Here is a 17873-nt window from a genome sequence, read left to right on the forward strand (position 1 = left end):
CTACAGTATTTTGCTGAGTATTTTTGTGTCTATATTATAATAGATATTGCTCTGTACCTTTCTCTTCTTGGATATCTTAGTGTGGTTTTAATATCAGGCCAATACTAGCCTCATGCAATGAATTAGCAAATATTACTTCTTCTTCTATTATTTGAAAGAATCTGTAAGGAATTAGTATTAACTCTCCAAAGTTTTGGTAGAATTCAAAAGTGAAGCCATATGGGCTGGACTTCTTTGTGGGTAAGGTTTTGATTACAGACTCAATCTCTACCTGTTCTAAATTTTTCAGATTTCCTATTTTTATTGAATCTGTTCTTTTAGTGTCTGCATTTCTTTGGATTTTTCCATTTCATCTCTAGTTATTTGCTTGTATCTGTTTATAATTTGTCCTTAAAATTTGTTTTATTTCTGCAAGGTTGATAGTAATGTTCCCTTTTTTATTCCTGAGTTTAATAATTTGAGTTTTCTCTTTTTTTATAAAGATGCGTTTAGCTAAAGATTTGTTAACTTTATTGATCTATACAAAGAACAAACTTTTGGTTTTGTTGATTTTCTGTATTGCTTTTCTAATATCTACTTTATTAGTTTCAACTCTAATATTGTTTTCTTCCTTCAATTTGCTTTAAGTGTAGTTTGCTTTTCTTTTTCCTATATTTATGATGATATCTTTGGCATATCTTTTTTTAATCCTTTTATGTTAAGCCTATTTGTATCTTTCAATCTAAAGTATGCCTCTTGTAAACAAAATACTGTTAGACATTTCTGCTTTTTGAATCCCTTCTTCCAATACCTGTCATTTAATTAGAGTGTTTAAGCCACACACATTTAATGTTACTTTGTTGTAGCTGGATTTATGTATGCCAGTTTCCTATGTTCCGGTTACTGATAGGATGTGATAGCTATACATTTTCCTCCATGAATCTATTTAGCTGCATCCTAATACTTTTAGTATGTTTTATCTTTATTTTAACTCATTTAAATGTATTTTCTAATTCCTGCTGTTGACTTCTTCTTTGGTGCATTAGTTAATTATGAGCATATTGTTTAATTTCCACATATTTGTGAAGTCCCCAAATTTCTTTCTCTCACTCATTTCTAATTTCATTCCATTGCTGTTTGAGAATACAGTTTGTATGACTGTAATCTATTTACATTTATTGAGGCATTTTTTTTTCTTTTTGGCTTGTCGTCTGTTCTCTTCCTAAAAATATACCATGTGCACTCGAGAAGCATATATATTCTGCAGTTTTTGGGTGGAATATTCTATAGTTGTCTGTTAGATCTTAGTGGTTATTTCATGCCTTCTATTTCTTTGCTGATCTTTGTCCTCATATTCCATCTATTAAAGAAGATATTGAAGTCTCCAACAAGTATTATTGACTTTTCTGTTTCTCTTTTCAATTCTGTTAGCTTAGCTTCATGTATTTTGGGTCTCTGTTGTTAAGTTGTATATACATTTACAATTTCTAATGTTTTCCTAATTGATTAACCCCTTATCATTTTAAAACTTCTTTTTACTCTAGTGACAATTTTTGCCTTAATATATATTCTCTACCTCTCTTTTGCATGACATATCTTTTTTTTAAATCCTTTTAGGTTAAGTCTATTTGTATCTTTCAATCTAAAGTATGCCTCTTGTAAACAAAATACTGTTAGACATTTCTGCTTTTTGAATCCCTTCTTCCAATACCTGTCTTTTAATTGGAGTGTTTAAGCCATGCACATTTAATGTTACTTTGTTGTAGCTGGATTTATGTATGCCAGTTTACTTTTAGTTTTCTATCTGTCTTCGATCTTTCTTATATCTCTATTCATCCTTTATGGTTTTCTTTTGCATTCAATGAATATTTTCTAGTGTAGCGTTTTAATTCCTGTAATGATTTTGTCACCACATTTTTTGGAGTTATTTTCTTAGTGGTTATGCTAGGGTTTACTTTTCATGTATATTTATCAGAATCTACTTCAGATTTATAGTATCTTCACTCTAGTGAGATATAAAAACCTCACTTTGATATAGATCTATTCTCTCTTCCCCCTTTTTGTGCTATTAATCTTGTACATAGTACCCCTATATACATATCTCAACAATGCATGGTTATAATTATTTTATGGTATTATATCTTTTGAAGAATATGGATGAAGAAAGGCATACAAGTATATATTTATAGCACTTGTGATATCAACCTTCTTATTTATCATTTCTGGTTTTCTTCTTTTGCTCATGTTGATTTGAGTTATTGTTTGAGGTCATTTCCTTACTCCTATCAACTTTATTTCCACCTACCTCTTTTGTGCTGCTATTGACAAAAATACTGCATTTTTGATATTATAGGTCCAACAACGTAAAGTTATACTGTGTTGTTTTATGAAATTGCTTTTGAAACAAGTTGGAAAGGAAAATAAATATGTATTTATACTCTATTTTATAATTATTGATATCCTTTACTGGCACACTTTGCATGTGTGTGTATTGGGATTAATGTCTGGGGCCAAATGCTTTCAGCCTAAAGAACTTCCTTTCATATTTCTTTATAATATGCAAGGTGAGTCTGCCAGCAAAAAGTTCTGTTAGTTTTTGTTCATCTAGGAATGCCTTTATTTCATATTGAATGATTGGTTGAAAGTTTTTTGCATGTTTCTTTTCAATTTTTTTGCTTTTGGCACTTTGAATATGTCATTCCATTATCTTTTGATCTCCATCGTTTCTGATGAGAAATCTGATATTTATTTTTTGTGAGTTCCCTTGCACATAATGAATCATCTTCTCTTGCCTCTTACAAAATATTCTCTTTCTCTGCGGCTTTCAGTTTTATTTTCCCTATGGTGTGCTTAAGTGTGGATTTCTTTGTGTTTATACATAGAGATCATTGATATCACTGATAAATGATATTCTTCAAATTTGGGAAGGCACTTTTTTCAAATGTTTTTTTCTCTTCTTTCTCTCTCTCCTCTCTTTCTGGTACTCCATTACACATATGTTGGTGAACTTAAGGCTGTCCATATTTCTCTGCTCCTCTATTCATTTTTTCTTATTCTTTTTTCTCTCTTTTCCTCAGATTTCATAATTGCTGTCAATCTTACCTCTATTTTGCTTTCTTTCCTCTGTCTCTTCAAACCAAACCTACTATTGTTAATTTTTACCTCTAATGAATTTTTATTTTATTTTTCTACTCTGAAATTTCCATTCCATTTTTAATTATTTATATCTCTTTGTTGACATTCTTTCTTTAATGAGACAGTATCTTCATATGTGTATTTGTTCTTTGAACCTAGTTTTCTTTAGTTCCTGAAGATATTTATAATGGCTGCTTTGAGGTTGTTATCTGTTCAATTTGAAATCTGGGTACTCTCACAGACAGTTTTTGTTCCCTGATTGTTTTTCTGTTTATGGGTGTCACTTTCCTCTTTCTTTATATGTTTCATAATTCTTTTTAAAAAGTGTATATTTTAGGTAGTATAGTATAGCAATTCTGGATACTGATGTCCCTCTCCCCCTCTCTGCAGCCTGCCTTTTTGTGGTTTTCTTATTTATTTCTTTTAGTGACTTAGCTGAACTATTTTAATGCAGTTTATTTCCTGTAATGTGAAATATCTGATGTTGCTCCTCTGTGGGTATAGCCTTGGACATAAGAGCAGAAACCCTGAGATGGCAGTGGTTTCAGCAGGGCTCTCTTTGTCTCTTTCTCTAATCTGTCTATTAAGCTGTCTATGTTTGCTGGTAAACACACAGTTGTTAGTTTCCACTGATTGTCAACCAGTTACCCTGTTGTTTTGACAACGTCTGGAGGCATAAATTGCTCCCCTGTCTGATCCAGTTAAATTCAGGTTCCTTTGTAGAGGTAGGTTTTGAGGCAAGTCTTTACAGGTATCTGACTCTTGGTTGTTGTAGGAGGGGGTTCTTATTAACTCTCTCTTTCCCTATTTCTCTTTGGCATTCTAGTTGTCCTATGGTTTCCTCCTTTTTCTCATGGAGCTACCACCCTTCTCTTTTCTTACTTGTGCACTGCCGTACTCTCTATTGATTTGGGATCCCTTAGGCTTCAATTCTTCCACACTCTGCTTCCAATAAAGTCAGTTTCTTTGGGAAGAGTTTTGGAGTCCTCTGTTCTTATTGATCTCTTTCCACTTGGACACCATCTCTGAGCTACTACTCTGGTGTTGTGGGGAGCGACAGTAGCCTACTTCCCTCTAAAAGATACCCCTGCTTTATGAGCAGAGTGTTGGGTGGAGGCACTAAACTCTAATCTTCTCAGCTTGTCTCTCCCAATGTGGAACCTTTATCCTTCTGGTAAGCTGTGATAGGAACACCAGTATCCTCAGTCTGTCTCTGCTATTATAGAGCCTCCATTTTATGATTGAGGCCTGGGTGGAGGAGGTGAGCCCTCAGACTTTCAGATACACCTGTTAGGAATTTAACCTCTACAACTTGAAGCTAAGGGGGTGAGAAATTCTGGGAATCTTCCCCTTCTGTGGAGATACCCCAGCGTTATAATGGGAGCTATAGGGAGAGGGAACCCTGTCTTCTTTGCCTCAGCTGCCCAGAGTAGAGCTTCTGTCCTCCTAAGCTGGAGGTGGGGAAATGGGGGGAATGTGGTGTTGGTTCAAGTGCCACAGACTCTTGTGTACTTACTGAGACTTGGTAGATTATGTTGAATATATGTTTCTTCATTTGTTGTGGGTCCTTAGAAAAATTTCTGGTATAAATACATGTATTTTTAAAAAACAATGTTCACCAATTACATTTGTTTGCTGAGGAGCTATTTTTTAATTTTTGACTTTTGTCCACAAATCATCATTGGTGGACTATGTCTGTAAATATTTTCTCGTCATTCTACTTTTACCATATGTTACTTTTATAGCTATTATTCGCATAATTAACTAGGTGTGGTAGTGTGAGGGGTAGGGGGATAGAGATGAAAGGTGAGAATGGCTCTGTATCTCAACCCTGATTTCTGTTCTCTAATTCCCTACTCATGTGGGTACCAGGAACTCATTTATAGATTCTACCAGAAGTAGAAGTTAGGCTGCTCTACATCCCTGTTTTTATTCCTTCACTTTTAAAAATATGCAGAACACAAATATTACTTTTCTTTCTGACAAATATATTCATTTAATTTTGATCCTTTTTACTTATGTTGTTAGATATCCCTTTAAAAAGTATCATATAATTGGATTTGTTTACTTTTTAAATCTAAATTGTGATACTTTGTCTTTTATTAGATACATTTAATATATGAATTTTAATTGTCTGTTAAAATCTCATATTTAAATGTGGGCTTATCTATTATGCCTTATAGTTCTGTCAGTCTTTCCTCTATATGTTGAAGCTGTGTTATTTAGTACATACTGATTTAGAATAGATTCATCTTTCTGGAGGATTGAAATTTTTATCATTACAAAGTGATCTTCTATATCTATAGTAATGATTTTTACCTTAAAATCTATTTTGTTTTATTTATAGCTATACCAGCTTTCTTTTAATTTCTACCTCTTTAAAAAACAGCCTACACTTAAGTGCTTTTGCAATATTCAGTCTTTACTGAAATTCATTATTTAGTCTGCTCCATTTTTCTTTACTGTATTTATATATATTATATATAAAATATTTATATACTTTTATGTATTTTATTTATTTAGCTAATACTTATTTTGATTTAGTCTGGTTATATTTAATATAGTTAGGGGCATAGTTGGGTTTAAAATATTTTGTCTTATTATTTTCTTTTATATGTAATGAAACTTCTATAGACTATTTGATTTTCTTTCTTATTTTTTATTGTTTCATTCCTCCCAAGTCCCTTCAGCTTGGAAATTTTGCATTTGTTGCTTTGCTTTTAATGGTTTTCCTAATTACAGTGAAACAGCAGAATTTAATACTTAGCATTCTCAGCAGTTCCATCAAAGATCTTAAAATATTTTAATGCCATTTACCCCCACTGTGTGAAGCCTCTGCTGTTACTTCTCAGGGCACAGTCTTGAGCATGGGCACCATCATCCTGTGCAACTTCTTAACTTTGATGCCGCTGTTGCTTTGTATTGAAATCTATATATATATGTGTGTTAAACAAGATATTATTATATTGTTTAATATAGTCAATATTCATTTAAATTAATTTGCATATTAATTCTTTTCATTGCCCTTCATTCATCCCTGAATCTCCACATTTTGTTTGGGATCATTTTTCTTTTGTTTAAGAACACCATCATATTTCCTTTGGTGTGGGTCTGCTTTTTAAAACTTTGCTTAGTTTTTGTGTTTTCTGAACATGCCTTCATTTCATCTTCAATTTTGAAGAATATTTTTACTTAGTATAGAATTTTAAGTCACAAATTAGTTTCTTTCTGCACTTTGATACCATTGCATCATCTTTGAAATGCAGAAGTTTCTTTTGAAAAGTAGACTGTAAATTGTCACTTTATTCAATGGAATGTATATTTACATTTTCTCTTTATCTTCAGTTTGTATCAGTTTTAGTATAAAACATTAGGAGTGATTTTCTTTTTATTTATACTACTTTGCAATTTTAGGGCTCATTTTATATGTGGATTGCTGTCTTTCATCAGTTTTAGAAATTTCTAAGCCATTATTCTTCAAATATTACTTCTGCCTAGTTGTCTTTCTGTTCTTGTTGTGGGGCCCAGTTACAACTGTGCAATACTTTTGATCATGTCACCTATATCTCATGTGTTTTTTCTGTTTTCCATTTTGTTTCCATTTATGCTTTATTCTGCGTACATTTTTTTCAGGCTTATATTTGAGTTTACTAATTCTCTCTTTATCTGTGACTAATCAAAGATAAAGTCAACCATTGAATTTGTAGCTTAAGTATGTTTCAATTCCAGGGTGTATTAGTTTCCTAAAATTGCTGTAACAAATTACCACAATTTAGTGACTTAAAAGAGCAAAAATTTATCTTTCTGGAGGCTAGCAGTCCAAAATTGGGCACAGTGTGCTCACTCCAGGGATTCTAGCTAAGCATCCATTACTGACTTCTTCTAATTTCTTTTAGGCATTCTTTGACTTATGACTACATCTTTCCAATTTTTGCCTCCCTGGTTATGGTGGCTTCCTTTCTGTCTGTCTTGTCCTTTTCTGACTGTCTCAAGTCCCCTTATTTTTTCTCTTACAAAGACACTGTCTTTGGATTTAGGATCCATCTAGATAATCCAGGATTATCTCCTCATTTAAAGATCCTTAACTTAATTACATTTGCAAAGACCCATTTTACAAATAAGGTAACATTCATAGGTTCCTGAACTCAAGATGTGCATGTATCATTTGAATATACCATTCAAACCACTGCATAGAGGTTATATTTGATTCACTTTTGTTTCAAATTCTCTGCTTAAATCTCCAAATTTGTCATTTAATTTCTTAACCATACTAATAACAGTTTTTAAAGCCGCATCTGATTGCTCTAAGTTTAAACATCCTGTGGTCTGTTTTTATTATTGTTTTTCTGTCTTTTATAAAAATTAGTTCCTTTTTGTTTGATGGTCTTTGTTTGACTGCCAAATATGTTAAAAAGCTGAACTAATTTTTGGATTTTGGGTGATATTATCTTTCTCCTGAGAAGTATAATTTCTGTTTCTATAAGTCAGTTAGCCTAAGGGCAGATACTTAAATTCAGTCACAGGATGAGCTGATTCTAAGCTTGGCTTTCTTACTTGTGATGACTAGTCTATGTCTTTTGCACCTTTGTTTCTAGTGTGTAGAACTTTGGACTCCCAGAGAGTCCTGGACTGTTAACCAGGTCTCTCCTCCTTACAGATGCTGAGCTCCAGTTTTCTCCAGGCTTCTTAAGAATGGTCTAACAAAAGCTCTATTTTGTTTCTCTACATCTAACCCTATACTTTGTGCTCAACATCTCAGCCTCTCAGTCTTAAGTTGCATATTTGCATATGTTTTAATGTGAAAGGCAAGTCAAAGGTTGGGCTCACTTACCTGAGTGGCTCTTCTCTCTAAGATCCTGCCTTCCCCAATTTATAGTTACCCCGTTCTTTCCAGCAGATGTTAACAGATATATTGTTTTGGTTTTACACAGCTGTATGGGTATTCTGAAAAAAACTTCTGAGTCCAAATTCTACCCGATGATCAGAAATACATTAATTTTGGTTTTATTAACACTTTTATTTCAATAATTTTTCATTTTATCCTCGGAAATATGTCCATATCTTACATTGGAGCTTTGTTGTCTCCATATATTTTAAGTTCTCTTGCATCACTTTAATTTCTTTGATTTATCTTTGGATTCTGAGAGTTTTTAATGTTTCTTCTCCACTGAACTTATTTCATGGAGACTAATTTGTTTTTTTACTGACACTAGTTGAGAATATTGCTTTATTTTTCGAATTAAATTTTCTTTAATTTCCTATACTATTTATATCATTGTCATCACCATCTTGTGATGTCATTTTATTTGACATGTGTGGCCATATCACTGTCAATGCTTATGATTATGTATAGTCTTCTAGTACTTCTTTATGGTTTTACAATTTACCAGATTTAGGAATATGTTATTTTGGTGAAATTTCACTAGAGAGGTCCAATTTTCCTTGCTTCACAATGCAATTTCATAAACTTTGCATTTAATTTTCTTGTTTCTTGACATAATTCTTAAACATAAAATATTTACCAATATATAATAAATGGCTTTATAGCTCAGATTTTACTCTTTGTTACCTAAGTACTTGCAATAAATCTTTAGTTATATAGATTGAGGTCAAATCTTACAACTCTTACCCCAGTTCCTGTTGTTGGTCAGAAATTCATCTATTGCCTATTGGACATTCAGGCGGTTCATCTCCACCTTTGAGGCATCATCACCTACTTCGAGTGTCTGCTTCTCTCACATTGTGATCCAGGAGATTATAAGAAAAACTTTGATACCTATAATTCACTGCCTCCAGAGAATTTCTTTTCACCTTTTCAAATACTGTTTTGTTTTGTTTTTTATTTGAGGCTACTATGTTTTCTAAATAAAGTGTTTTTTTTTTTTTTTTTGAGGGTTCTCTGTTTCAAAGTACACTATCACCATTTTTTTCTGTATATTCTGTTTTGGAAGCAGCATCCTTTAAGTGCAGATTTTAAATGTCTGTGTTCCTTTTCCTAGCACTGCTCCTTATTTCTTTATTCTTATTAACTCAGATTCTCATTCATATTTTTCTATCAACAAGACCACATATAAGCTTGTGTACCTTGTAAATTTTAACTTGGGTGACCATACCTCCCAGTGTTCATGGGACTGAGTTCTTTATGCCTGGGATCCCAGCGTTGCAATTCTGTTGCTCCCTTTCACTCAACAGTGACCAGGTGTAGATGATCATTTTTTATCACATTTATTTTTTATCTTCTCAACAAACTGTAGTCTTAAGTGGATTATGTACACATTGTTGTATAGGTCTACCTAATAATTTGTTTCTTTATATTTTTGTGTAACAACAAAAAAGAAGTATGTGCTAGGATTATTTTAAGATAGCTGGGCTTTAAGAATGGACATCACAGTATTTTTTTTTTAATGTTTATCTTTTCTTCTTATAAATCCATATGCCACAGGGCAGAAAACTTATTTTAGAATGACCTGAAACAAACAAATCACAGAGAAAGCAGAAGAGCTGAGTTTGTGAAATGTTCAGTCCAATTTACATGAAGAATAGGGTTAGGAAAACGTCAGATAAACCTTCAAACACCATAAGATTTATCTAACCTAAGAAAATAGACATTAAAGCATTGCCCATAACTAATAATGATGCATTATTCTTTAAAAACCTCAGGGAAATAGCTGGTAGCTGTCATTATTATAGATCATTATTTTCTATTCCTTAGAAAATGTTAATAAGTATATCAGAAAATGGCATTCTTTTCTTGTTCTACGCTGTCAGTTAAACTCAAAATGTATTAAAAGCAATTATAAAAATAGATTTATCTTTTTGAAGTGACAAAAATCATAGATATATTCTTTTTAGTTGGATTAATAAATGAACTGGCGTTTGGTGGTTTAATTTTTAAATGTGAACGTTTTAACAGAGGCTGCCAAATCCATATAGCAGGTATTGTATTCTCTTGTGATGCTTTTAAAAGCTTTGAATGCCTATTTCAAATGAGTAGATGTACTATTAAAGCTTACTGGTAGCGCATGTGCCAATCCCAGCAGCAGTATAAGAAAGCATGATTGATGAAATAACACCACAGCTTACGAGAAACCTGCCAACCTTTTTGTCCACTAAAGTGCACATTTTGAAACATGAATACTTTTAAGGAATGGGTTTCCAGGTATTATAAACTAAAACTTAATGTCAATCTTGCATCAGTATTCAAACCATCTTCATCATTTTAAATAGGTCATTTTATGCATTGTGTATAAATGTGGGATTTGTTTTAAATGGTGTATGCCATTCCACTTATAGATTTGATTAAGCACGAAGAAATAGCTACCCTCAACTTTCTTATGAGAAGGTTCTCAAACTTGTTTCTAATCAAAGAGATAAAAAAGAGGAGACTCTTAAGGATTTATTTCGGTGCTCTGTGTGGTCAACAATGCGGATATGTATTCTGGAGAAATCCTCAGTGACTTTTACTTTCTTGCCTTTTCTGGGCCATATTTCAAGGGTCTGTAACATAAATCCTCCAAGTAAGACCCGAAGTCTTATATAGAGGAACAGTTTATCATTTAGATATTACTCATTGATCACCTTACATGCATTCAAGTAATAAAGAGACGATTCTTTTACAATATCAAAAATAAGTACCACATAATCCTTAATCTTTATAAACAATTCTAACCAGCTTGGATACATGGTTTATCAGCTCCTATGCTTCTTGAGTAAAACTTTAGAAGGATTCTACAAAGGGAATGCTCATTGAGGCATGCAGCTTAATACCACCAAGAGGAGACAGCTGAACTTGAAGCAAGGCATAAGTGTTAAAAAACTGACATAAAACTGTACCATATTATGAAAAATCCCTTTTATCCTGATCCAACCCTAATAACTACCTTAGCTTGGATCTTTTTTCTCTCTTTCCCACTGATATCCTTTCTAATGTATCATACTTTAATGCATTATTTTTACTAAATTGCCACCCACCTACCCTTAAATATCTGTTGAGGTCTCTCAAAAATATCCATATACTTATCATATGCAATGGCATTTTTTTCAGCTTTAATGTATTTAATCTCTATGATGTATTTAAAACTGGAGGCCACTCCATTTATGCTACCACTTTCCTTCCTTGGGCTTCTGTAACATTTCAAAACCCTGATGCTCCTTCCCACCTCACTTTTCTCTTTCTTTGGTTTCAACCATCCCTTCCCCTTTCTATTCCATGGTCTTCTTCCTTATATGTATAAGCATTATCTACACCAGAGATCAGTCTTTTCTCTATTATTTTTTCCATGTCCCCTGCCTGATTCTGTTCACTTCAACTACTGCTCCATTAATGATAGTCTCTAAATAGGAAGCACAGTGATTGGAAAGGAATTAATGCACATAAATCTGAGGATTTTCATTGAAAGAATTCAAGCAACTGGTGTTTAATTTGTAGTGCTCTTTTACGTGGTATAGAGTGAAGATCGTGGTTTTTTTGTTTGATTGCCTTTTTTTTAATTTTTGGAGTTTTTTGATGAAAAACTTTCTGATTTTTAAAGTAGTTTGCCATAAAATGGCAAATAGATTAATATCATAAAACTAAAAAAAGTGAAAAGAGAAATTTAATAAAGAGTACATTGGTATTTTCCATTTGTAGCTCACAATTGATTATTCTTCTGTATTTACTGATATTATATCATTGAAAATACCACTTGCAAGGAAATATTTGGAGCGATTTTTCACATAAAGTAAATATATTCGATTTGAAGATATTTTAGTCAACCTCTTTGGGCTTAAATTTGCTTACAATATGTGGTTCTTGGCCCAGAATTCATTTTATGTCTTTTTTAGAAGGGCACATACTTATGTGTCATCTGGCAAGCTCTGACCAAAGATGAATTCCTGTAAATTTTGTCTATTTGGTGTTGTTAATTTTCCCTAAGATGCTGAGTCATGTAATTTTCATTGAGAAAAATGATATAGTTGATGTGAGGAGGAAATATGATAGTCTTCATTTTCTCTATAATTTATTATATAGTTAGAAGGCACATTCTCATCATCAGAAGAAATAAATGAAGCCTTTTGCATTTTTTAAATTATTTCAATGGCTAGTGATTTTTTTTCTGAAGACAGTAGATGTAGTGAGCTCCTTTTTGAGATTTGTTATAGACCCTACATTTGAATTTGTGCCTTTGGTAACAATCTGTGTGAAACCAAAGTCACAAAACAAAAAATAAGTTCATAATTTTCTGTAGTACACTAAGCACAGGAATATACTACTGCAAACATTCCGAAAGGAATTTTAAGAAGCTTGAGATCTTCCTTTGGTATCATACTCTTTTTTGGCTGTGAGATGGTAGCTGGTACACCAGGTGTTAGTCATGAAAAAAAGAAGAAACGAAGGGTAAAATGTGCCCGCTATACAGCACTTTTTAAAAAGATGCTTTTTCAGAAACTTCAATGCTTGAGTACCGCTATTCAGAAATTAGTCACAGGGTCATCCTGATATGGAAGACAGGTGGGGGCTTAACACATGGCTACACAGAAAAGGCAAATGGCTATTGGGTAGGCAACAAATAGTCTGCCCAACAATCTTGAATACTTAACCTCAGAGTCAAATTTGTGTACATTTTAAAAATTCAAATCTCCCAAGAATCCTTTTAGGTAGACACTTTTATAAATCTCATTTGACAGACAAGAAAATGGAGGCTTATATGGGCTTAATTTATTAAGAAGACAGGGTACTATGAACTTTTTCTAATACTGTGAAATCCATTTAAAGATGGAAAGAACCTCTTTATAGGAGTAAAATTTTTAAATATTATGTTTCTGAGAACTGAGGCATTTTACAAATCTGGATAGCTCCTTTGTTAAAAATAATTTCTTGATCAGTTTGTGGGTAATTGGAGTAGTAAGATACTATTGGTTGATAAACTCAAAACCTGTTCTCATTCTCCTTTCTTCTTCCTTACCTCTACCAAAAAGACTGGAAAAAAACCATCCTTGCTCTTTCAGTCTTTCTTCATGCTGAGGAAGGCCAAGTAATACAGTTCTAATTAATGCTATACAAAAGGAAGTTTCTTTGGGTGTTTCTGGGAAATCTTGTTTACGTACCTAAAGGGACAGATGCAGTAGGAGCTATGGCATTTTGAAGCCCTTTTGAAACCACAGATTTTCAAAGAGATGCTGGCCTTGATATCATTGAGTTGCTGAATCAGTGCCTACTTCCAGATTTATTTTCTTTATCCCCACCTTGTTTATGCAAACTTTAATTCACCCTAAATGACTTCTAATTAATATAATTAGTCATTGCTTTTCAACAAAAGCCATAACCATTAATGGATTGATTTATTTAAAAAAAAAGCCTTAAGAAAACTGGAGATATTGACTCCATCTAGAGATGAAAATTTTCCTATAGGTTTGGGGTTTTGGACACAGAAAGTGAATGTTACATATAGAATTTAGATCTCCACAAGAGGATAACAAATATATTTGTCCATTGACAAATGATGCTTTTTGTTTCTTATGCAGAAGACAAAATAAGCACGAGACATTAACAAAAACTAAACTGACTTCGTAGAGTGGTCCTGCTCTTGGCTGTCAAAAATTGGATAAACCTGCTTTCCAATATACACAGCCTTAACCAGGATCCTCAGCTCACTCTCTTGTAAAGAAGTCCAATCCATTCTTGGTTTATGGGAGTCCTAAGATTAATGATGATCCATCAAGTTGCTTTTCCACCTCTCTTTTCAATGTGGGTATATGGGTAATGCTATTGTAGACATAATTTGCTGTAACTCAAGACTTCCTTTGTTCATACAAAAAAAAAAAGAATCTGTAGGCAGAAGGCAAGGAATATACTTTAACCTTTATTTGTGGTTTTTCTTGCAAAAGAAATCTTTTATTCTTTTTTCCATTTCAGTGTTTTCTTTGAGAATCTTGTGTCATATTTTAATTTCTTTCTAGCTCTAAAATTATGATCAACATATATAAGTGGATGTGCTCTTTTAATTTAGAAACCTAATTGATGCTCATTTCCACTGTCTTTGTTCCCATGTTCTATTTTATGTCATTCAAGGAGATTGTGGCTGAGAATTTAAGAAGACAGCTACATGTCGATCAAGGTGAGACGATATTGAGCCTTGAATAAAGGCAGAAGAGATCATGCAGAGATGGTGAATGTGAATGATAGGAGGCAGCATTGGCAAACTTTGGTAACATTTTCTGTGGTGATGAGAACGGAGAGAAAGTGTGAGAAATTTAAGATAGTTAACATATTTTTATTTGGCCTTAGTGCTACCTTGATTTAAGGAAAGATAATGAGTCAACTTGTGGATATACTGAGTTTCAAATATTTTTGAAATTATCATGTCGAAATGTTCAGTAATCAGTTATTTATGTGGATATAAGTTAGTAGCTTATAAAACAAAGACTGATCTATAGATCTCAATTCAGGAGTTAGAGCAAAAAAGACTCTAGATGAAGTTATTGGTGTAGGTAAGTCTGCACAGAACGAGGGTATAGATTCAGAAGGAGATAAGAGATGTGTTTGTTAAGGAACCATGAATAAATTGAGCATGCAAAAGGTAGGAACCGAAAGAACCCCTACCGCATACACACTGAGATTAGATTAGTTGGTAGAGAACAAGGAGAGTTGTATAAAGAAAGCCAATGAGGTGAAATTGCTTAAGGAAAGAGAAAGCAACAATATCAAATTCCATGACTATTCCTTAAAGATAAGTGCTAAATAATTTCTACTAAATTTCTGATGTCTAAATTAGAAGAACATTTTTAGCATAGCTAGTGGCAGAAGGAATAGGGAAACAGGAAATGAAAAAAATTGACAGTAGAGAGAAGAGTAAACATAGAAGAAGCACTAGCTAGAGAAGGACTTAGAGATGGATAAAATATGTAAACTTTTAATTTTAAAAATTTATTATAAGTATGTATTGGTGCTGAAGAGAAGGGCTAATAGAGAGATTGAAATTGCAAAAAGGAATGAGAATAGTAAATGGAGGATATCTGAGCAGGCGAATATGAATGTGTGTTCAAGATGTGTGTGGGTAGAGTGGGAACAAGGCTGCAATGAGAATTCATTTTTATTTTTATTCTTAATATAGTTTAATTTTTATTTTTATTAGAGAAATTGTTGGTTTACAGAACAATCGTGCATAAAACAGGATTCCCATACACCATGCATTGGTATGGACCATTTTTATGATTGTACTACTAATCAAAGTCCATGGTTTACTTTGGGCTCACTGTTTGTGTAGTGTAATTCCATGAATTTTTTGTAAAGAGGGTATTCTGCTACCATACGTACAACTAAACATTTCTGCTTTTAATCATATTCAGGTACGTATTTCAGTACCATTAATTGCATTCACAATGTTATGCTACAATCACCACCATCCATTACTAAAACATTTCCATCATTCCAAGTAGGAATCCCATATATTTTAAGCCTTAACTTCCAATTCTCTTTTCTGACCCAATTCTGTGGTAGCCTGTGTTCTAGATTTGGACTCTATGAGTTTGCTTATTTGAATTGTTTCAAGTCAGTGAGATCACACAATATTTGTCCTTTTGTGTCTGACTTATTTCCCTCAATGTGATGTCTTCAATGTTTATCCACATTGTCACATGTATCAGGACTTCATTCCTTTATACAGTTGAATAATATTCCATTCTATGTATATACCACTTTTTTTATCCATTCACTGGTTGATGGACACTTGGGTTCTTCCCTCTTTTATCGATTGTGAATAATGCTACTATGAATATTGGTGTGAAAATATCTGTTCAATTCCCTGCTTTCAATTCTTTTGGATATATACTTAGTGGTGAAATTCCTAGGTGATATATTGGTTCTTTACTTAGCTTTCTGAGGAACTGCCAAACTGTCTTCCTGAATGCCTGCACCATTTTACATTGCCACCTGCAATGAATGAGTATTCCTGTTTCTCCCATCCTCTCTAGCACTGGTTACTTTCCATTTATTTAATAGCAGTCATTCTAATGGGTGTGAAATGTCATTGTGATTTTGATTTGCATTTCTCTGATAGTTATTGATGTTGAGTACCTCATATACTTTCTGTCAATATTTATGCCTTCTTTGGAGAGAGGAATGTTCAGGTCTTTTGCCCATTTTTAAATTGGGTTATTTTGTTTTTTGTTGTTGTTAAGTTGAAGAATTTATCTATATATTCTAGATATTAATCCTATCAGATATGTGATTTCCCAATATTTTCTCCCACTGTGTAAGTTGTTTTACATTTATGACAAAATCCTTTGAGGATCAAAAGTTTTTAATTTTGAGGAGGTCCCATTTGTCTATTTTTTGTTGTTGCTTGCACCTTTTTTTGTAATTTTGTTGTAAGTTCTAAGAAACTGTTACCTAACACAAGGTCCAGAAGATGCTTTTCTACATTTTCTTCTAGGTGTTTGACAGTTCTGGCTCTTATATTTAGGTTGATAGTCCATTTTGAGTTAATTTCTTTATGAAGCATAAAGTAGGAGTTATCCCCTCCTTTTTTCTTCTTCTCCTTCTCCTCCACACTTCTCCTTCTCTTTCTTCTCCTCATCCTCTTCCTTCTCCTCCTCCTTCTGCTCTTTTTCTTCATTCTCATCATCCTCTTGCTCTCCTCCTCCTCCTCTTCTCCTTATCCTAAGGTCTTTTTCTCCTCCTCCTTCTTCTTCCAAATAGAAGTCCAGTTTTCCCAGCACCATCTGCTGAAGAGACTATTCTTTCCCAATTAAGTAGTCTTTGCCACCTTTTCAAATATCAGTTGACCACAAATGTGAGGATTGGTTTCTGAGTTCTCAATTCTACCATTCATTGGTCTATATGTCTGTCCTAACATTTTGTTTTGATTACTGTGACTTTGTAATACATTTTAAGATTGGAAAGTGTGAGTCCTCCAACTTCATTCTTCTTTTTCAAGGTAGCTTTCCTTCCTCTTCCATTCAAATTTTCCTTGCAAGGGGTCCCTTCTTCTTCCATACAAATTTGATGATTCAGTTCTCCATTTCAGCAAAGGTTGTTGGCATTTTGATTGGGTTTACATTGAATTTACATGTTGTTTTGGGTGGTAATATTGGCATCATAGCAATATTTAGTCTTCCAACCCATGAACACAGGTCTTCTTTGACTTCTTTTAGAAATGTTTTATAGTTTTCTGTATATTTGTCACTTACATCCTTGTTTAAATGCATTCCTAGATATTTGATTGTTTTAGTTGCTATTGTAAATGGAATTTTTCTTGATTTCCTTCTCAGATTGCTCCGTGCTAGTGTACAGATAACATTGCTGATTTTTGCATGTTTCTCTTATATTGTGATACTGTACTGAATTCATTTATTAGCTCTAGGAGCTTTGTTTTGTATTTTCCAGGATTTCCTGTATAAAGGATCATTTCATTGTCCATATGGCAAAGTTCCTTCCTTCTTTTCTAATTTGAATGCCTTTTATTTCTTTTTCTCGCCTAACTGCTCTAGCTAGAACACCCAATGCAATGTTAAATAACAGTGGTGGCAGTGAGCATCCTTGTCTTGTCCCTAATCTCAGAGAGAAAACACTCAGTTTTTCACCATTGAATATGATGTTAATTCTGTTTTTTTAAAAAAATATATGTGCTTTATTATATTAGGATGTTTCCTTCTATTCCTAGTGTTCTAAATGTTTTTTGTCAAGAAAAGGTGCTGTATTTTATCAAATGCTTTTTTGTTTGTGCATCAATTGAGATGATGATGTGCTTTTTTCCTTCATTTGATTAATGTGGTGTATT

At 33.1% G+C, this 17873-nt stretch overlaps 1 long non-coding RNA gene across 2 annotated transcripts in view; it reads left to right on the top strand.

Moving 5' to 3' along the window:
• LOC143686061 (uncharacterized) overlaps positions 1 to 17873 on the top strand; it is an 86081-nt gene that overhangs the window by 30235 nt on the left and 37973 nt on the right. Inside the window, exon 4 of one of the 2 annotated variants that reach the window (XR_013176874.1) lies at positions 14165 to 14214. The exons of the other annotated variant lie outside the window; for it this stretch is intronic. This is a non-coding gene — a long non-coding RNA (uncharacterized LOC143686061). Of the gene's footprint in view, positions 1 to 14164; positions 14215 to 17873 lie in introns of those variants that run through there. 2 annotated transcript variants of the gene reach the window in all.

The sequence above is a fragment of the Tamandua tetradactyla genome, chromosome 1 (assembly GCF_023851605.1).
Source record: "Tamandua tetradactyla isolate mTamTet1 chromosome 1, mTamTet1.pri, whole genome shotgun sequence".
NCBI classification, from domain to species: Eukaryota; Metazoa; Chordata; class Mammalia; order Pilosa; family Myrmecophagidae; genus Tamandua; species Tamandua tetradactyla.